General features: G+C 28.3%; 1 non-coding gene across 1 annotated transcript; it reads left to right on the top strand.

The window, feature by feature from the left end:
- The first annotated feature begins 14677 nt into the window (after positions 1-14677).
- On the top strand, positions 14678-14749 carry Trnap-ugg. Its single transcript has one exon. It is a non-coding gene; the product is annotated as a tRNA-Pro (tRNA).
- Positions 14750-23369: the final 8620 nt, after the last annotated feature.

The raw sequence follows: 23369 nt of genomic DNA, 5'->3' as shown, positions 1-23369 counted from the left end.
CATTGATTGCGGGACGTAAATAACATTACGTACCGTCGGAATTTTGGGTCGGTACACCGGATCCGGCTGGATTTGGGTCAGTTCCTGGTCAGAAAATATGGTCCGGCCATTAAAACGTCATGATTCTGATTCTTTTTCTCCTTTTTTATACTCCCTTAACAGGCTACGTATATCACATGAGAATTTCCCTTCGCGCAGCTACCAAGAGAAACTTTTTAACGTCAGTTTTTATTTAAACTATTTATACATGTAAGCCGAAATGTTTGTTCCTGTTTAATTACAAGAAAGTTTTAATGAATTCGAGACTATTTTTGCAAGAAAAAAACAAATTATGTACATGGTTTACAGCCAACCTTTACATTTCGTTTATATGACTATTATTCTGTCATGTAATGAAGCAATTCAATTAGTATTCATAGTGTATATTTTGCACGACTTTTTTCTCTAATTGTAATTAGAAATTTATTATTACAAAAATAATATTAATTGTGAAAAAAAATATGTAAAAAATTATAATTATTACAAATAATTGAAAGATATTTTTTGCTATTTATATTTCGAATTATATAGGATCTATTATTTGTATTATTGAATAAAATTTACAATAAATACTGTTATATTATTAATAGTATATATTTGTATGTTTTACTCTTTAATCAATATTTGTGTCTGAAGTAAATATTAATTATATATCATTATTTTGTTCATTGACGCTTGGAATCTGCGTTTGATTTAAATTTAATTAACAAATTATTTGAGACGAATTTATTCAAAAATCAATACCTATCAAAAGCAGAATATAAATAAATCAAAAAGTTTATATTTAACAAAACATTTACAAAATTTATTTAATTTTCAGGCGGATAGATAAGTATGTTAAATCTGTATACATTATTACATCGGGATATTGCCGTAAGTTTTAAAGCATTAGTGTAATTCATATCAATTATTAAATATTTACAGTTTGTCTTTGATTCATTCTTCAATAAAAACTCATGTACAATACCAGATCTTTTCGTTTGATTATATATATTTCACATTTTAGTTTATATTTAGTTTTATATTTTATCCATGTTATTACTTAATTATTGTAATAAATATGTAAATAATAATATGTAAATATAGAAATATTGCAATTAATTTACAAATTAAAAAAAATCATAAAAGTGTGCTATGATTTTATAAACGTGAATTTTTAGAAGTAAGATTAATAAATACCTGGCGCATCCACTTATATTGAAGATTTGAAGATATCTAAATAAGATATATACAGAAACGTCAACGACGACAAAATAATTACAGCAAATAATGCGAAATCGCGTTTGCATAAGTTTTGAACAAGTTTATAAGTAAGTAACGAGCTGCGTTTTCAGTCTTAGACGGTTCCCTCATTTTCTAACCCCTGAAGGAAAGTTCTTCAACTATGGTAAACGCATAGCACCTCTCTTTTCCTTCCCTCTCCTACCTCTTCTTTTCTTGAGTGCGCAATAAGCAAGAAACTTTAAAGAAACGATTATGGCTGCATATCCTAAAGGAACGGTTTAAAGACTGAAACAATCTCTTGATAGCACGTGAGTTAAATTCAAGATACCATGTAGCCTATTCGAACATAACTATTATTATACCAAAACCCTATTACACTTTCTTGTGTTGCATATACAAGTTGTTAAAGGATGAACTCTAATCATTTGTTTGTTCCAACTTATATGCATAACATTTTTTTTTGTAATCACATCTTAATCTTAAGCTTTAATCAATATATTTTAGCTGTTTTAATTAAATATATTCCGTATTCAAGAAATGATACATATTTGTGTAAAATCACAATATAATTGGCTTTTTATAAAAGTTTTTCATATAATACACTGCCATTTTATATATAGTTACTTGCCATTAGTAAATTTCCTGTTTAGTTAATGATTACTGAAGTACAGTTAGGAAACAACGTACCCGCGAGATCAGTAAGTTACATAATTCCGCGCAAAGGAAGTGCTGGAAACTCGCGTTAATCCTGTATTTAGTGTGTACATGCATCAACAAATTTGAATCATAGTTGAAACATTTAAAATCCCGTACTACTACTGCATATTGATATGACATGTCATAATATAATGTTATATCATACATAATATGAGTCAATATGATAAGTAGAAGATTGCGTTTGGGAAATTAATGTCATTTGAGTCAGTTCACTCAAGGATGTTATTACTCGTCTTCAAGGTAGTGCATAGGAAATTGCATTTCTATTAGATCATCGTTAGCTTTAATAGCATTTCAACGATATTTTAATCCTTGTGGGTCCTTTGAATATTTAACGATATGGTAGTATCATACATTATATGAAATGTACGCTGGAAGTTAATTACGTAATAACTTGTAGGTGATTATCACGTTTATAATATTATAAGTTTGGAGCATACCTTGGCTATAATATCACCAACTTCAAATTAAATTAATTCCCGGTAATCCAATTTATATTATATAACATAAATATTTAGTCTACTATAATTAAAATGAATTAATTATTAACATAAATTTAATAATTTATTATTTTTTATAATAAATTATATTATTATTTTTTCTATAGGGTTGGTGCATAATTATCAGGCGTTTTTGTAGACGAGTTTTTTGTTAATGAAAATTACTGTTTAAGTAAACACTCTTTTCAATAAAAATATTGTATGCAAATCAGAAGTACTTTTCAACGTAGATGGTGACTACGATCTGAAATAATCACTCAAAAATATTATTGTAGATTTTTTATGTTTTCTTTTTTCATAATTAATATAGTTTAAAAACGCCAGATAATTATGCACCAATCCAATCATTAACTGTGTTTATACTACATATGTAATAACAATAATATTGACGTTGTATACAGCAATACCTTGCACAGTGTGCGTGATTAGTTTCGTCAAAATCGAGGACTAATCGAGGAACTAGACCTATGAAAAAATTGTCGTTTAGACATGAATGATTGTTTATTTAAAACAATCGTATGTACAAGTTTTTTAGAAAATATTTTGACATTTGTAAACAGGTCTTTAGTGATTCTGTACTGATTAAAGCTGCACTATGCGAGGTGTTACTGTAATTATATTGGTAATTTGTAAATATAATTTACATAACTGTCAGCGGAAATATTTTGATACATGTCTCTACATGTTTGAAATAAATTATTATTATTTATACACAACTTTTACTAAAATTTTATTTATTTAATAAAAGAAAATATTTGCAATGTTCGATATTTATATCGCATTTCATTCACAATAAACGCAAATTTATAAGAATTGTACAATTTATTTAAAATATGAGAAGGTCTCACAACAGAAATAAATCAGAATAATATGAATTTTAAAATATATTTATTTTAATTGTGATTCGGTAGTATTATTTCTGACGTTACGTAACAAATATAATACCAGCAGCTCAAGCCATCAAGGGAGCTTTAAATGCGTTTGCATCATTCTATTTTTTTCTGTGATCTTGGTTTCTGTAGATTTACGTGGTTTTGACCATTAATTAAATTATGTTAACGTGATAATTCCATGTAAATCCAGTTGACTACAGTTAATTTATATCTTCTAAACTTTTAAATACATATTTTAATTTTGTATTCACATTTGATTACATTTATGTATGTAGCAATACCACTCATAGTATAGGTATTTTTGTGTCAGTGTAGCATAAAACGTTATTATTATTAATATTGAATAATATTAATATTCATTACCTTTTTAGCGGTATATTTACTTCTTATCAGGTAAGAAGTATATATTAATTAAAACGTGCGATTAAGTAAGTTTAATTACAATGAATTATATACAATTTATCTTATGAGAATATCTGAAGTAAGGAGAAGGAAAATAATTAGATAAATGTCATTATCAGAAGTAATCCAGCCGGATTAATGACTTGCCACAAAGTTCAACTGATCAGTTAACAGTAATTATTAAACATCAATAGTCTGTATAAATAATACCAAAATAATATATTTTAGTTATCCCTCCTAGACAATAGTGACACCCCCCACAGACTAAAGAGACACAACACTCTCGACCTCCCCTTTAGAAAATAAAAGTTAGTTTTATTGTTTAAAGTTTCATAGTGCCGTCAAAATCAATTTTTATTTGGGTTATTGTCATCGAATTATTTCTTTTTAATTACATTTATAATTGTTTATAGGAGTATTTCCGATGGGAAATCGTTCCGCTCCATGCTTTTATTTTGTTTTTTCTGTTTTTATTTATTTTTCTGTCTTGGTCAGATACATTCAACTTATAGCCAGAGATGTTGGCAGGTTGTGAATGAATAATAAAAGTTAAAAAAAAATATTTATCAATTTAATTAATAAATATAACAATGTTATTTGGACAATAAAAATTTCTTAAAACAAAGTACAAGTTATATAATTGAATACAAATTTTGAATCATTGATAATTTGAAGTTATCTTCATAAATTTGATTATAAAAAATTGCATAACTTAATTAATACGTTATCAAAATAAATAAATTAAAGATGAAAATTAGTTTTTAAATATATACTTTACAATTTACTACGGCAAATTATACTAAATATGTAATTTATTTTCTTGTTTTATTATTGAAATCAATCTTATTATAAAAGCAAATCATTTGTAATATGTATAATTAACATTGAACTGTGACACTTTAAAAGAAATATCTAGCAAATATAATTTAGTACATTTCATAGTGCTCATTATCATGAGGATATGAAAGAAATTAGATCATATTTTTATGAGTAAAAATTCTAGTAAAATTGTAATTTAATTTTTTATTTAGAGAAATCCTAATTAATTCTATGAATTAATGAAAAACAAAAAACTTCTATGAATACTAAAATTACCGGTAATTTCTTAAAATGATTTGATGACATTTTTATTTCTACAACATTGCAAATAAATTTCCGTGTTTATCCCTCTATTTCTCTTCTGCAGAAGCAATATGTACAAAAAAATAATCAATTTCGTGTAGTAAGAATGTATTTAATCGATATGTCTGGTTTTCTAAAATATATTGTTCTGTTCTTCTTAATGTATTTTTTTATTAAAACTTAATATTCAATTTTAAATAATACCGGTTAATCGGTTTTACTTAAAATAGGCAACTTTACCGGTAAAAAAAAATCATAAATTTTGGACGCCTTAGTGTGAATGTACCTTTATGAGAACGTATATACTATGTATATAAAAATATTATATAAAAATAATCTTACAATTGGGGCTTAAGTGATACTTAATAAAGATATATGGTGTAAATATGTGTCATAAATCTGGGTCAATTTATGGTTGTGTGCGTTTTATCGTCCGAAATATAAAAATTAAGCATCAATAAACTGTATATAACTAATAAATAGTTAATATAATTTTATAAAATTTCAGGTATTAAAAATAAATTAAGTGTTAACTGTAGTAGGTCACGTGTAAATGGATAACACCAGAACAAGGAACGTTTTGTGTTGACAAATGAACATGCCGTAGTGCTAATGCAGCAGTCACGATGTTTGCACGGACAGCTCATATATTTCATTGCTTCAGTTGAGTAGGAAAACCCACAAGGACTCCTAGTTATATATATATAAACCAGTATAAAATTAATAATAACGAATATAAAAAAAGTATGAAGCATCGGATAAAAGCGGCCGTTTGGTGATTTATAGCCGTGCTCGTGACCAAAAGTGGATTGTAATTTCGGGACTCCCCGATTATAGCAGCAAATGTTCTCTCTCTCTGGCCACATGATTCATGGTCGAAGCTTAACTCAGGTCGAATCTGAGTGTGTGTATGTTCCGTGATAGATTGCCAAATTGCAGTTTTTGTTTGTTCCTTTCGTCTGCTTTTACTATTATTAATTCGGTTATATTCCATTAAAACCTCATCAGGAGAATGACAATAATATTAATATAACTAACGACGGCGATGAGTCACAATTATAGCTTAGAAACAGCATACGTGTCAAAATGGAACGAGGCTAATAGATGATGGAAGTTTGTAATGAGTATAGTGGATATTGAAGAAAGAAAAAGAATATAAATAAAAAGTTTTAAGTATATTCTATCGTTTTTATGGTCCTATAAATTTGTAAATATATGTTGTCTGATTAATCAATGTATCCTGTCCCCGTATGTATCTACACCAATAGTAGTAATAAATCTAATAATGGTCTATGACCAACATCCAATATTACACTCCTTCACATCGAAGTAGTTCCAACTTTTGTTTGCCATAAATAAATATATATGCACACTTATTTTTATATAAAATCAACCTGTGTTTAAAATTAAGTTCTATATTTCTATCTATCTATAAAACATAATAATTAACTAACATAATTCGGCGATACAGATATTAAAATATATTTCATAACACATACTAATAATAACTTGCGTGCAGAATGCTCTTGATACTTAGGCCATTAATTACCATCGTATGTCTTAATATTAGGGTGACGGATAGCCGAATGGTTAAGTCGCCCTTCTCACAAGCGAACCCAGCCAGGCCAATCCCCCTGTGAGCTCTCTTGGTGCTTGGAGTCATAGGGCAGCAAATTTGTAAAAAGAAGAAAATCTTCCATTGGGAAACTTTACCGATATTAATCGTCATAAAATTTATTTAATGTTCACAGCAATAGATTGTAAAATTAAATACTATACAACAACTAACAAAAAATATATCTTAATATTGGTAATAGCGTTGTTAAATACTAAAATGTCTGTATCAGTAATAAACTCACATATAAGTGCGATACGATACTATTAACTCAATTAAATGGTCCATAAATAAAAATAAAATGTATAAGTTGGTGCTATATGCAACATTTCACATGCTTTTATATTTGTACTTTAAAACTTTCGTATTTTTTTAAATTATTTTTGTAATTTAATTATTATTTCCCTCGCACCAGAAAAATATCAATAACTCAATGTAAAATTTTCAGCAAGGAACATTATAGCTTGTTAGTTAAATACAGTAGTTATGTTTTATGGCACAAGTATAATAAATTTAAAAAATTGTAGTATTTAATTTTACATTATGTGTTATGTATATTTCAGAATATGCTATATAATATTTACTGTTTCCAAAAGATGTCAATTGAATAAATTCATTACTGTTTAATATAAACAAATAACTAAACAATAAAGAGAATTGTCATGTAACAATATTGTTTTGTAGATAGTAAAAAACGGTCAACCTTTCTGTGAACATATTTGTTAGCATGTAATTTGTAACTTATTTGTTATTTTTATCTTTTAATTTTACAATAATATCTTTAAAAATATTAACAATATTTATTATTATCTTCATAAGTTTTTGACAATTTAAGCAATTTTGGTTAAAGCTACATCACAGTTAATCTAATATTTATTGCAAAAAAGTGTATACTTGCACAAATATTATATAATTACTTCCATAAAAATGTGCTTATAAAATTGCTCAATTGAAAAACCTGAACGAAATTTCAATAACGTATGTTCCATGTAGAAATATCTTACTCCTAGATATTTAATATTAATCACAAAATAATTGCTATAAAAAATATGACGGGAGATTAAGAGAAGAACAATTTTCGTGTGAATTCAGATGAATTCGGTATCATTCGGAACTTTTTCAAATTTTTATTGTGCGATAAAAAGAACTTTGATTGTAGTGTGCCGGTGCTAAAATGTATTCTTTAAATTGTTTTTTTAATTTTAAATTTTAATATTAACCGGAACTGAACCGAAATTTTTAGTCGAACCAAAACTAGAACAGGAACAATAAATATTCATTTAGAACGTAATGTAACTCAAAACTATGGAGACTCCTGCTCTAGATAAATTATTTATACATGAGACTTAATCTAATATTTATTACAAAATATAGTTACATAATCAATGTACTTGCACAAATATTGGATAATTACTTCCACAGAAATGTGCTTATTAGTACATGAATCATTGAAGACTATCCATCAAATATATTACAAATTACTTACAAAATATTAAATATATTAGTTGAGTTTGTATAATAGTCACAAATGTTTAGTGTATTTTTTGAAGAAAGGATAAGGAAGTGTTAAAAATGTGAGTGTCAAAATGGTTCACTAATTAAGTAAATATTATCTAGATGGTTCATTCCCAGCAATTGTTAGATAAAATATGTTGGCTGCGGTTAAAAAGTTGGCGAGTAGCCAGGTCGATAGGGCATAGCAAAGTCGAAGAACAAGAAGAAATGAGCAATGTGAACAAAAAGAGGTGGTACAATCGCAAACTGGTGTCATTTGTGGGGTCCGAAAAAGGGGGAGATCGAGGTCCGCCGGAAAATATAGTCGTCCATCTGCCGAACGTGCAGAAGAACATTTCAATTCCGGCGGATCCAGGGAGAGCTTTTTAAATTGAACGCTTTGTCTGAACTTAATTTCCATTCACCTTCCGCGGTCCGGGGTCCCTCAGAACCTTTAATTGCGAATCGATTGTTCACAACCTTCTGTGTCCATTTCCCCACCTCCTCCTTCTCACCCTTCCATACTATATACGTAGTAGTATAACTTCGATTCATCCCTTCGAGTACAAAAAAAAGCCGACGCTACAGTCGTACTTAATTAACTCCAAAACCACCGACACACGGCTATTGTGTACTCTCCTTTAACTCGAAATTTCATTTGCAAACTACACTTGCGCGGCTTAAACTTCAACCGTTACAATTCTAATTATATAAATAAGCCTTTCGGCTAAATGCTTTCATTAATTAACATGATGTCGTGAGAAATATTTCATAGAAAATAATGACACCGGCCTGCAATTCTCAAACTTTATACACAAAATTATTAAATTGATAACAATGACTACGAATCAGATATTTTATAATATATATTTTCAAGCATAGTGGGTATATAACTTTTTTTTTATAGAAAATCAATTTAAATGTTGGTTATAATATAAATAAAAACATATTATTTGTATTCTTATTAAGATTAATGTGCTGCGACAGACACTGAGAAATGCTTGTTGAGTAATGGTAAAATTATTCAAGAACTAATAATTACTTAGCATGCATTGGAACAGACACCGAAGGGATTTCAAGTGTCAATTTGGTTTAGCACGGTTTCTTGATAATAATATTATTTCTAGGAAAAGCCTCGGAACTTTTCACATCAACTTTGCATGAAAATATTTTACTAAAAGTAGTGTATTAAATCTATAATTTTAAAACCAGAATCGAATCAATTAACTTCGAATTAAAGAATCAATTTGACTGAATTTATAAATTGAAAAATATTTCAAAAATGAGTTTTAACACTAATAACGCTTTCTTATTTCGTCTAAAATTTTATATCTACTGATCTCAATATATTAATAGATGAGGCATCCAGACAAAACAGAACAGTCACAAAACAAGACATCGTCTTATTATAGGGTTAGTGTTTTTTAAACAATATTTATTATGAAAAAAGAAACATACAATTTCTACAATAATATTTATAAATGATTAGTCCGGATCGTAGTCACCATATACTTCAATAACTGCTTCACATTTTCTTGGAAAACGATCGATTCAAAAGTAAGCATTTTTTAAGAACATAAAACACGCACCAACCTAATATTAATAACACATAAATTTATAATTTAGTGTTATTAAAGTTTTGCCATTTGTTTATTTGTATTTTTACTAAGACTTTAATTATATTTTTGTTATAGAACCAACTGATGATTTTTTTATTTATTTAATAATATGCAACAAAAACAGCGCCAAATTTAAATCTGGTGTCTTTACTGGGATACGCTATAAATCGATATTTATTTTCAAAAATTTGTTGAGAAATCAGAAAAAACGGGAACAAAACTTTTTACATCATGCGCTCACTCACACTGCTGAAATAACCAATAACTTGTGCTCTGGCTTTAATGAAATATGCCCAGCACCTTATTCTACCGACCTAGCGCCTTGTGATTTCTAGTTGTTTCCAAAATATTAAATAAAATGAAAGAGTCTTCAATTCCAATGAAGATAATAAATTTCCATGGGATTTTTTTAATGCTCGGTTCTCGAATATGAGTGTAATCTGATATTCCAAGAAATAATTATTTATTTTATAAAATACCTATCTACAGTATTTAAATTATCGTAAAGTAGCATAGTTATTATATAGAATATCGGCTACGCTTTATTTCTAGTGTGTTTTTTAGTGAAATCACAAATGTTAGCTAGTTTTATTTTATAAATATAAATTACTAAAAAAATAATTTAAAGGTTGAAAGACCTATAATCAATAGCAAAATTTTAAATTAAATTTTATTACTTTTTTTATGTCGTATAATTTTATTTGCAATCTGTTGACGCAGTTGACATTAAATGGATAATCTTTCCTCGTGCATAGTTACCATTATGATGATTTGATTTTAATTTGTTGGTTGGCTGTCGTCTTGTGGGTTAACTTCAGTAGTATATTGATGCTCTGCGATTCCACTATTTCCTTTCACTGTGAATCTGCTGCTATCACAGCACTGTCATTGTCTATCGACTTGACTGAACCTCATTCATTTCACTGTGATGAACGATGGCCCTAATGCTGCAAGCACCGAGAGGGGTCTCAAAGGGCCTGGCTTGACCAGGATTTGAGCCTGTGACGACTGGCACGTGGGTAGGGCGACTTAACCATTCAGCTATTAGTCGCCCTGTTACTTTTATTGTAATACATATTATTATTAATTGAAAAACTATTTATAATCTATTTTTTAATAATAATAAAACCAATTATTTATTATTCATTATTTAAAATAATTTATCTTATAATTTAAATATTCAATAATTTGTCTGATAGAAATATTTTCATTGTTTATACTTTCAATTCTTGCAGATTTGAGACTTGAGTTTATGCTTTTTCTCAAATAGTGAAGAAGGCAATGTCATAAGTTTTTCCATAATTAACAATAACATTTGGTCATAAAAGAAATTCCAAACCGAAAATCGCTAAAAGTAAACAGGAAAATAATAACAGTTTGCTTTGGGGTTTGTGGATATGTTCAGACGATGGTGAATATTTTGTAAGCTGACCTAGCATGACCGTCGTTAAACCCGACGCCCCCGTCGAAGACTTCCAAATAGCGCCGCAAGCTAGAACCTTTTCCTTTCTACCCTTTTCCATCCTTTCTATCCTTTCCCTTAAATTTTTCAGCTGTGGCTGTAGGCGAAAGCCATTTCTTGCAACAACTCACCCGATGCTACTTCCTCGCATTATATTTCTCAGCCAGATACATACATATATAAATATAGGTCACAAAACATGAGTGTAACCCATTCTCGGCTCTTTTCCTCGCGGTTCTGTAGTATTACTATAAAACCATATAATCGAGATGCGATGATGGCTTTACGAGCTTTATTTATTGCTTCCGTTTTTCATGGGCATACACAACTGTCACGGAATTTCTTTCACCGTTTAATATGAAACAGAGCATTTTACATAATAATTGCATTATGCAAAAATATATTTTAATTAAGATGTTTTAAAATTTACATAACTCGAATTTACGTTATACCACGGTATATATTTTATATAATTTATATCAAATTTTATAGTATAAGTCTTAAAATCACACTTATACATTATTTTAAATAAAAATAAATTTTAGAATGTTTATATATAAATATATAATTAATGTTTTTTTTGGTATTGTGTGTGAAAAATAACATCCCTCAAATGACCTGCTCACAAATTCAAACTCCCACAAAAGTCGGATTTTGGCTTGATTATTCTTCTTGAATTGTTTGAGGTTTATTTACGTAAACCCTTGCTTTCAAGTAACTTCATAAAAAGAAGACAGATATTATTTTATTTATTTATTATTTTATTCTATATTCATATAATGCATGATGTAAATGCAACATAATTTATTAACAAACCGACAAAAAGTGTAAAAGAATAAAAAGTGCCATATCCAAATATATTATTATAATGCGTTTGGAATATATAAAAGTTAACTAATTAAATGTGTATGTATTTCATTACTATACTAATTATTTATATTATATATTTGTACTTATATTATTAATTATAATAGTTTTACAAAGTATATTTAGAATAAAAGTTCACTTAATAATAAGAAAGTAATTCTATAAAAAAATGATAGAAAAAATATAATTATTTTTTTTATAAAAAAGTATTAGTTTTTACAATTTTAAACATGAAATAAAATAAGAATATACGAAACAAATGTGTACCTCTAAAATATCGGAATAAGGATTGATTTTCACAGTAATATTAAATGACTTCATCTTTTTGATGCATCGTCTTCTTTCTACTTGTTTAGCAGTTGGTGCTCTGACTTTATGCAAACGAAGAAGTTTCAGAGAACTTCAATCAGTAAACATTTAGAGCTTTAACTTCAGAACTTTGCTGAATGTCTATAATACTATGTTTTAAACTGAAAATATGATATGTTAATGTATTATGTAATAGTATAAATCAGTCGAAATCGGTGCATGTTACTTTCAACTTAAAATAAGTTAAACTCAACAACAAAGTGGTTTCAGTATCTTCAAGAGTGAGATACTTGGGAATGCACCCTGGACACGAGACTGACTTGGAAAGACCATATAAAGGCAAAGGTGTGATTCGCATACGAACCCGTTGGCGGTCAAGCTTCTGGATAACGGCGTGACAACGAGAAGGTGTCACTGGGCAGCAACTTCCTAATGTCAACAGCGAACAGATTTGATAAATGTTCAGTAGAATACATTGTAAATAAAAACTGACAAAAAAGTAACCAATTACTAAATATTATTTTTATTATAATAATAAAAATACAATTATAAACTATTTTTCTTATTTCATTTAATTATTATTAAAATATAAAGTTAAGACTTATATTATATAATTGGTATAAAATACTCAATAAAAAATAGAAATTATAATTTGTTGGTCTAAAATATAAGGTAACATCAACTGCAGTACAAAATAAAATGAATATTATCATATATATTAATGCAGCGGTTTCCAAACTGGGAGTCGCGGACTCATGCCAGGGGAGGCGCCAAAATTTTTTAATAAATTAATTTTTATATCATAATATCTTCAAATAAATAAAACGTGTCTATATTATTTAATCTATTAAAACAATAAAAGGTATGGGAGGCGCGGAAGAAAAAAGAAATTCGGGGAGGCGCGGAAAAATTTTTTTTTTTTCGGGGATGCGTAAAGTTTGGAAACCGCTGTATTAATGTAATCATATTTATATACGCGAACGTATTTAAATTTGTAGTTATTTACATATAATAATTATATTTATTGCAACAGTTATACATAAATAAAAAATTGAAACATATTTATAAAATCAATAAAAAAAAACATAATATTATTGTTTGATTGGCATATTTTTATTTCTTTATATTTTTAGCAATATAAATATACAAGTTTAATTTGTTGCAGTCACGCATGATAAACGTTTGTGAAACCGATACATATTAATACAATATATTACGAATATATGAATATAAATGTATGTAAATTCTGCTATTTTATAGTAATAAATGAGTAATAAATAACTTTTTAATCATTTTCTTGTATTTCAAAATGTAATAAATAAAATTAAGTCTTTAATGAAATAATATATTTGTGTATTAGAATTGAAATAATATGATTATTTTGTAATACATTTCCTAATCCTTTCAAGATCTGTTGTATTCCAGAAAACTAAACCACAATTTTTTTTATCCATATAGTTTAATATCTACATTCCAATAGTTGTCCCAAGTAGGAATATCCTATATACCCTCTTTAATTAACTAATGCAACTATAACTGAAATTTTTCTGAACCCCGCTATTATTTTTTTAGAATTTTTTTTTATGTCATATAATTTTATTCACAATCTGTTCATCCATGTGAACAATGAGTAAATTTAAGACTGCGGTTGATATTAATTGGATAATCTTTCCCGGTGGATAGTTTACCATTATGATATTTGTTTATTCTTGACAAACCATGGGGCCCTAATAATATTTCTTAGGCATTTTGATTGGAACCTTTGTATAATTTGTAAGTTCGATTTACTGGCCGCACCCCATAATTGGATACCATACGGATTTCAGTATTACTTTGTATATAAGTAATTAATTTTCCACAGATAATTTCGACTTTTTCCCTAGAAGCCAGTAGAGTTTTCTAAACTTTATTTCTTATTGCTCCCTCTTAGCCTAAATGTGATCTTTCCAGGTGAGTCTTCTGTCTAGATGCATGCCTAGATATTTGATTTTTGTGCTTTGTGCAGATCTTGTCCATTAAGTCTTACAGTTGGGTAGGTGTTTTTCTTTAGCGTGAATGTGATATGCACGGATTTCATTTTGTTAACTGCTATTCTCCATTTTTAAGCTATTCTTGTAGCTACAAATAAATTAATTTTATGTACGTTTCTTTATATTAAAATGTAAAACTTTTATAACGCAAAAAGGTTTTCCCTCGCAACAATTTAAATTTATTTAAGAGCTAAAATATATTTTATTAACATGTAGACTTTAAAAATTATACATGATAGTATTATTTTCATATTCAATATTACTACAGTGCCAAATATAAGTACCCAAGGAGTCACGTTTGATATGAATCTCTTTGATACTTTGATACTTTGAATGGGGTTGGGGTCCGGGGGGTTCCAAAAAATGGCGAAAATAGTCATCAACGGCTCAATGGTCTAGGGGTATGATTCTCGCTTTGGGTGCGAGAGGTCCCGGGTTCAAATCCCGGTTGAGCCCATCTTTTGAATTATAATCAGCTCAATAGCCTAGGGTGCACCTCACAAAAAATTGAAAGTAATATTAATATTTTTTAACATGTAACCTTTAAAAATATATAAAAGAAACTTATTTAGTATTTTTTAAATATGCTAAAAAGCCATAAGGAAGTATCAAAAATGCAGCAGATTAACTCTTTTATAGCAATTTATACTTTTTGTCAATAAACATTTTTAAGAAATATTTTACTATACTTTTACAATCCATTTAATAAAACTCATTTATAATTTAAGAAGGGCGAAAACAGTTATAGTGAGTAGCTCTTTGTAATGGTTTATTATTTTTTGTTTTATTATGATTTGATTAACAAATACTAATTCTTTTACATTACTATCGCTATTACTTTTATACAGTTTCCACTGTTTTTGCATTACCTACTACTTGTACTATTTTTACAATTAATTTTATAATAAAGTTGTTAAACCTGCAACAGATTTGTCATAACTTTATTATTTTACTATTGTTCCATTATTTACAGTGAATTGTTATATAGACCTTTCACATCGGATGATACTAATTACAAAACACTGCTAAATAATATAACAAAAATCACAAAAAAAAATTACTTATTGCATTAAAATAACGTAAATATAGTTGAGATTAAACATGTCCTTAAAAACTTTTGCAAAAGTACAAATAGTATTTTATATTATATAGTTTAAATTTGCAACATCATTTACTTTACATACGTGCAGAACAAAACAATATGATATCGAAGAAAATAAGAATTTCTTCGTAAAGTATAAGCAAATAAAATTTACTGTATAGAAAATTTGCAGAAGTAGACAATATTCTTTCACTTGCTACGTACACACAAACATCGCATTTATTACTAGTACCAAACGTTTACACTTATTTACCACGAACATACGGTGAAGTCCCTAATTTATAAAATCTAAACTTATTTGTAAATAAATCTTTGCTGGATGTTTGCATAATTGTATTTTATTAGATATCTTTCTCAAAAAACGGTTTTTTAGTTTTTCTTTCAACTGTTTTAGATTTTTATAAAATTTATTAAAAAGATTCGGGTATGACCGCCATGAACTTATTCCCTATTCTGTTTATAAATTTCATTTTTTACTAATTTGACATTGTTTATGGAAAATTTTATTTTCGTATCTCGGGAATAAAAAAAGTTGCTCATATAATCTGCTATATTTTATGTTTTTTTTTCTTCATAAAAAATCCAATAATGGGATTAGAAAATGAATATACGTGGCATTAATTTACGCAATCTGAAAATATTACTATGATATACAATTGAAAATTTGAAAAAATCTTAGAGTCTAGAAAGCAACTGCAATACTCAATATATTTGTATTGTTTTCATTGATAACTGATAACCTAACATATTTGACAGGCATTGCTAATGAGTTAAGTTGGAATTTGAAGACCAAACATTAGTTTGTTTTTTTAAGAAAAATAAACTACCGTAATTTCAAATGAACAACGTCATGATTCTTGCAACAGCTATTATAGAATTAGAAAAATTAGAACACGTTTCTACTGAAAGTTGGAATATTCAATTTAAGTCACAACCACCGATTTAAACTTTTTCGATTTGTTTTTTAAACCCTATTCAATCATAACAAGATTCGCCGAACACAATTGATAAATTGATTGAATCTGTTCAAGATGTATTTAATAAATTAGAGAGAAACACTCTTTATAACGTTTTTACAACATTTCAAACATGTATGGCAGCGATCCCCAACCCAGTGCCCGCGGGCACCATGGCGCCCGACCGTTCTACGAGTGCCCGCCGCTGTGCGATTTTTTTTTGCATTATGTGCAACTATAACATTGAAAGAAAAAGGTTGCATGGAATCAATTATGTTAACAAGAGAGCAAAATTCCTAGAAATTTCCTTATATAAGTAAGTTCAAACTTTGTTGTGAGGGTCAATTAATTGTAAGCTATATATGTTCAAAAGAAGCGTTCAACAAAACTAAATCTCAGTTTAACTAAATTTGGATTACACTAAAGTTATTTGTATTTAGTTTTATTGTAATAATAAAATGAATTTAATATGTATACCATATTTTAGGATAGAGGGAGTAATAAATAACGTAGCCCATTTATTCTGTGAACCTTTTGCTGAATTCCCTATAATATTTGAATAAAGTTATGCAAATACTTGCATTATTTAAACATTTAGACGTTAGAATCAGTCGAACTTAACGGTATATTATTCAGTAGACGACCTTTTACTATACTTTTTAGATTTCAGACTCTATTTACGCAATCTTCATTTGCATAAGAAAAGTGGAAGTGAAATGTGTATAAATTTCGAAACGCCTGTATAGGCTTGATTTACCTGAAATGATAATGTAATACCTGAAATAATAATAAATAATAGGAAAATAATAGTAACACTTCTTTTTAATCGGATTTTAGTTAATATATAATAAACTTAACGAGTTTAATAAGTGAGGTTCCACTATAAATACTATTTTCTTTGTATTGCAGCTCAAAACAACAAATGTAATATTAATTAAGAATTTATAATTTGTGTAAATTCAAAGATTTTTTTTCAATATAAAATTGTATAATTTCTTTGTTTCATATTTTTTGTTTGAAATTATGTATCTATGGTTACTATTATTATGATTCTTATTTAATAACTTTGCATAATGAAATTAATTGAACATAAAGTACTTTAAAACAAAGTTCACAGTTGTGTACGATGCAGACGAAAGGTAGTTGTTCTTTTGCAAGGTAAAAAATAGCTTGGTATATTTTTATGCGAGCCGTTTATAAGCACGAAGTCGAAGCTTTCAGATGTAAATTCAATTCCAAGTTTGTCTCCCTCTCATTCCATATCTGAAGGAGAAACCTCCATTGGCGAAGACATAAAACAAAAGGGGATTTGTTTTCAGCGATTTAAAAATTTCGCTACACGTAGCTACTAGTCTGTGGAATAAAATGATCGGATGGGGATTTATGAAGCGCGTATTTCATATTCCATTGGAGTTTAAAAATGAAAGAAACTTTCCTTCGATTCTCGGCTCGTCATCAAAAAAAATACGTCTGAATATATTCGCGTCGATGCTGAAATTTGATGACAGTTTTCGCTTTCTACTTATTCCATGACGTATTTGATGTTTTCGCTTTCGTATATAAATTTGTGCATATCCTTCCTGCGTGTAAACTCGTTTGCATTATCGATTTGCTAGCAAGGACACGGAGGATGAGAAAAAAAGGCGGACGGTATAATCGCAATAAATTCGTAGGGAAATTACGTGTTGTTTCCTTGAGGGTGAATTTGCACGCGACAATTTCGGGTGGCTCCGCTTGGAAGCAAAGTGGTAATTCGGAAAGCGAGCCACGACGAAAAGGACTTAAAGGAAATGCAAGACCAGTGCGACACGTTATGAATAATCCATGCAGCAAAACAGGAAGCTTCCGTCCTTATAATAATAACTTAATTTAGTTAAAGAAACAACATCACTGAACAAACCTCGTATAGGTTACATTGAAGAAATCAGCTGTTTTTGCGTACAAACAAACACTTCTATCTGCCTCATTCTTCTACTAATATTTTTTATTACGGCTATTAATTCTTATCATATGAAAACTGTCAGTTTATCATTAAATTAATATTAATCCAACAAGAGATAACTACCGAGATTTACAAATAAATAAAATATAAAAAATGCGAATAATTAACCGATCTATAAAAGTTGTCTGTAGAAGAATGTTAATAACCTTAACAATTATTACAATTTCAATTAATACAATTACATGAATTAAATTAATTATAGGCGTAAAGACCTAGATATATTTTTTATAACATCTACTTTTATTTACAATGTTTCTATAGAAAAACAATAAGCAAATTTGTTAGCGGTACAAATGTAATGAGTATATGAAACTCAATAGTATCCATGTGTGCAAATTAGTATAATATCATTTAATTAAATCTATGTGGAAGGTCTACTTTCTATATTTGTGTTAGATTTAATAGTAGCTATTTTATTTGGGTTTGATTGTAGTCTTCATTGGTATCTTTGACTATAGTTTGTAATTACAATTTTAACCGTTTCCATTTTCAAGTTACTATGTATGACACTATTTGGGACATACCAGGAAGCATTGGTGATTGTACGCAATGTTTATGATTGAAATCGCTGGAGTATTTCGATGTTAGGGATGCTTGCTGAACTGTATACCATATGACCATGCTAGTTTGAGTATTGATTTGTATATCAATAATTTGTTGTCGAGCAATAGCACTGATTTTCCTCCGAGCAGCCAATATAGTTTTCTGAATTTCAGACCTAGTTGCTTTCTCTTTGTCCATATATGTTTTTTCCGGTAAAACTTTGTTATTTAGAGTTACTGAAGGACACGTTTTGTTCCTCATCGTAAAGGTGTCACGAGTCGATTTTGTTTTGTTGACTTTAAATCGCCATTATTTGAGCCAGTGTTCAATTTTTGTGATGTAACTTCTGGTTTACTGTCAGTGCCATCCACGAAGATGAAGATAAGATAAGATAGGTGCGAGTATACTTTCCTGTGATACCCAGATCGAAATTTAACATGTTTCTTTTATTTTCTATAGATTTAATAATAAACAAAATTTACTGTACAATCACATATAAAGGGCTCTTTTCTGCAGAATTTCCGCTCATATAGAATTATTATCTATTTTTTTTTGTATTGATATTGAAATATAAATATAGACTTGATTCACCTGAAATAATTAAATAAATATTAGTAAAATAATTAATTAAATTATTAAATGAATCATTGAAGTGCTCACTCCAAATGTTAATAATTTCCTAAATGATATTTATGTTGTTGCAGAAATCTCTTTAAGGTTGATTGATCATTACATCAACTTCACTTTAATTAAATATACAGAAGCTGTCTTTCATAATCAATCACATGTTTTGTTACAAAGCGAACACTTATGAGAAAATTGCGTGATATTGTTTTCAAGCCTATTTTCATCATTCAAAGTAGTCATACCTCGATTAATGGATAGTATTTGTTCTACGAAATTACTTCGTTAAGCGTAAAGAAAATCCTTTTTTCGAAGAAGGAAAAGCTATATTAAAATAAATAGTCAAATTATATGCAAGGAAAATCACAAATTGATTGGTTCTAAAGTTGTTGATGTTTTTTTTCTTTCATTTCACAATTACCTATATGAAATTATTGAATTTGACACTGATCGCTTGATAATAATTGGAATATCTTTTAGGTAAAATTGCGGACTTCGTTATATCTATATGTATTAGAAATAAATTATTTTTTATAATATTATGCATTATTATGATTTATTTTTTTTCTAAATATTTTCACCGTTTATATATAAGTATATATTATATAAGTTATATTATTAAATTAATACAACGTTTTCCAATACGATATTTTTTTTATATAAAAATATGCACCACATTTATATTCTTCTTCCTTATATTTATATCATTCTGATGTATGGTATCATCAGGCAAGTTAATAAAATGTTTAATCCTGTAAATCAGGACATGGACGACATGATATGCTGTTCCGACACATTCTTGGATGTTCGCCAAACATTCAACAAAGTGTAGCCTACAGGATTCCATAATATATGTTAGGATGTATTGGACTTACGACATACATTTTTGGGATCACACAGGAAGTAGAACATATCAATTATTCGGAGTTTCCACTTAACACATATCATCGGGTATATCCAAAACAGAAACATTCACATTGACATCCCAATAAATACTGTTGAGAAATATATCAAAAACAGTATATATTTTTTAATGACGTATGTTTTTAATATTTATATTGTATTATACGTGTACTTTTTTTTATTAAATCTGATTTTATAGAGTTATATATTTACGTAGACTTTATAGTTGCGCTTTCTTCTATATTTTAACATAACATAAATGTCAAACAGATGGTAACCACGCAATAATGTAGACGTGCTAGTTTTATAATATCTTATTATAATATTTAATTCTATTCTGGTATTTCACCATAAGTAGTATGTACTTGTCCTGTTTAAAAGGATAGAAAAGCATCGCATTATTGCATAATATGTCATAAAACTATTTGTTAACAATATTCAAGACATATTTGCAGATAATGTATTTGAACTGTTCTAATAATATTTATGTTATGTTTATCAATAAATGATATTACCTATGTACCTTATATATTCTAATTTTTTATTGTTGTAACAAAGTACATCTGATAGAAAAAATGTTAAATTAAATAATCATATTTTTACTCAATGGTCTTTGATAGACCATTTTATATTAAAGTTTATTAATGTAATATTTATTAAAAAAAATATTGTTATAATTATTTATATTACCAAATTATAAATTTTCATATATATTATTACTTATTAACCTAAGTTAATAATTTGTATATATAATCAATTTATTTTATCTAATTTATATTAAAAACAAATACATTTCTGTATATAATTGTTCATTATTCTATACTTATTCTTGTTATTGCATATAATAGGGCTGCAATTAGGCTGCGTACACATTTAATTATTGCATATTACATACTAAATAAAATATTTTCGTTTTTTAATTGAATGTTTTAACATTTTAATTGTTTTTAGGCGTTAGTATTTATCCATCAAGTTATAAAATCTTACATGTATATATTTTTTACTTTATATTATACAATGTTGTTATTTTATATAATAACTTGAAAAAATATAGAATAACTAAAATTTTAAGTTATATAATATAATAATATAAACAATATATTTAGGCATTAACATTTTAATGTATAAAGTAAATTTAATAAATAAGTTCAATATAAATGTAAACATAAGTATACTGTCAAACTACATAAGAATGTATGTAATTCTAAAACTCGTTAAGGTGTATAGAATCTGTATCCGATGTAAATTAATAGAAAAATAAAATAAAGTTTCTGCAAGTTTATACATTTCATTTGTTGCGAATTGGAAGTATACACAGAAAATAAGATGTCGGAAAAAAGGTCAGCGCGCACGAATCTTTCGAGACTTGTTTGTATACAATTTACATTGGCACAAAAGGGAACGGCAATAAAACGGAAAGAAAGTTCCTATCCCTAAGATAGTTCCCGAATAAGATTGATCGATTCTGGTGGCGGTTCGTCGAACTGCGAAGCCTATAAAACACTGCCCCCCTCTGCCCAAAAAAAAGAGTTATTTATTAATATACGAAAAAGGCATTAAAAAAATGAGGAGTGGGATAGAGGGAAGCTGTAAATAAGACGACGTCGATTATTTGTGCGAAAAAGGCCCATCCCAGATCCAGCCCTCCCTTCAATCACTGCATTTTTTGCTGCTAGAGAAGAAAGAGAAGAAACGGGAAGATCCCATTCGATGTTTTTTCCTTCTCCGTGAATTCTTGGATCTCTTTGAATGCAAGCCAGAATTAGCCCCATTCGGAAATTAATCCTTTTGTTATATTTTAATTGCCATTATCGTGGCTAATGAATACCGTTTTTTGTAATTGTTCGCATCTGGAAGCGACGCATTCGTATAATAAATAAAATCTGCAAAAAAAATCTCAAATCTGGTTACAAAAAATTACGTATGCACTATGATTGATTGATAGTTTGATATATCGAAATGTGACCTGCGAGCAATATGATCCGATAAATCATCTCTGTGTGTACTGTGTATTAGAGATATTATTTATTTTGTTAATCGTTGTAATTTCATAAAAATCGGCACGGTTCGATTATTTTTTGTTACTTGATGAATGTTTGTTTTGGGTTCGGTTTTTTTTTGTCAATACACGTGCATTACCTTTGATGATATTTACGTTTCAGTCGAAAAATCATTGAGGGACAATTGTGTTTTTACACATCCCTTGTATTGGTATACACTTCAATGGCAAAACATTGCCTATTGATTCATGCAATTTGTTGTGTGTAAACGTTATCGTGTATTAAAAGCAAAGAGATTCAATATATATTTTGTGATTCGATAACATAACTGTATGATTTAAGATATAATATTTATTTCAATTAAACAAGTTAAAAACATAATAAATTTATACGGTATATATATAATATTGAAAATTCTGTAAAAGTAAAAAAAAAAAATGGATTTCATAGTCTTCATATTTTTTAAATTGAAAGTTACTTGGGCAGACTTAGTTTGGTTGTCTTTAGTTCGCCACCTCTTCAGCCAGTCGTTGATGTTATTTACGCTGCCCAGAAGAATCGCCGATGCTACCTACAGTGGTCTGCTGTGAAGATTAGTTATAAGAGTGGCCCGCTTCCCTGAGGAACTCCGTGCACTACAAGTTTTAGGCAGGTCACCTCATCATTGTAACTGATCTTAAAGTACCTACCAGTCAGGTATGATTGGAAAATGTAGAAGTACGGGTGCGGAAGTTGCCTTTTGATCTTCTAGAGCAGAGGCGTCCAAATTTTTTGCCGCGAGGGCCAGTTTGGTATTTAAATTCATTGGCGGGGGCCAAGCATTGTAAATATGTGAATTAAAAAACCTTATTACAAGTAAAGCAGTAAAGTAAAGCAGCATTGAATTTTATTTTTTATAGTAAATTACAGATATAACAATACTAAACAAACATGTCTAAATTATATT

This window comes from Nicrophorus vespilloides, unplaced genomic scaffold (assembly GCF_001412225.1).
Source record: "Nicrophorus vespilloides isolate i.1.1-1 unplaced genomic scaffold, Nicve_v1.0, whole genome shotgun sequence".
NCBI classification, from domain to species: Eukaryota; Metazoa; Arthropoda; class Insecta; order Coleoptera; family Silphidae; genus Nicrophorus; species Nicrophorus vespilloides.
The sequence above is the reverse complement of the archived record's forward strand: the minus strand, read 5'-3'. Positions and strand labels throughout refer to the sequence as shown.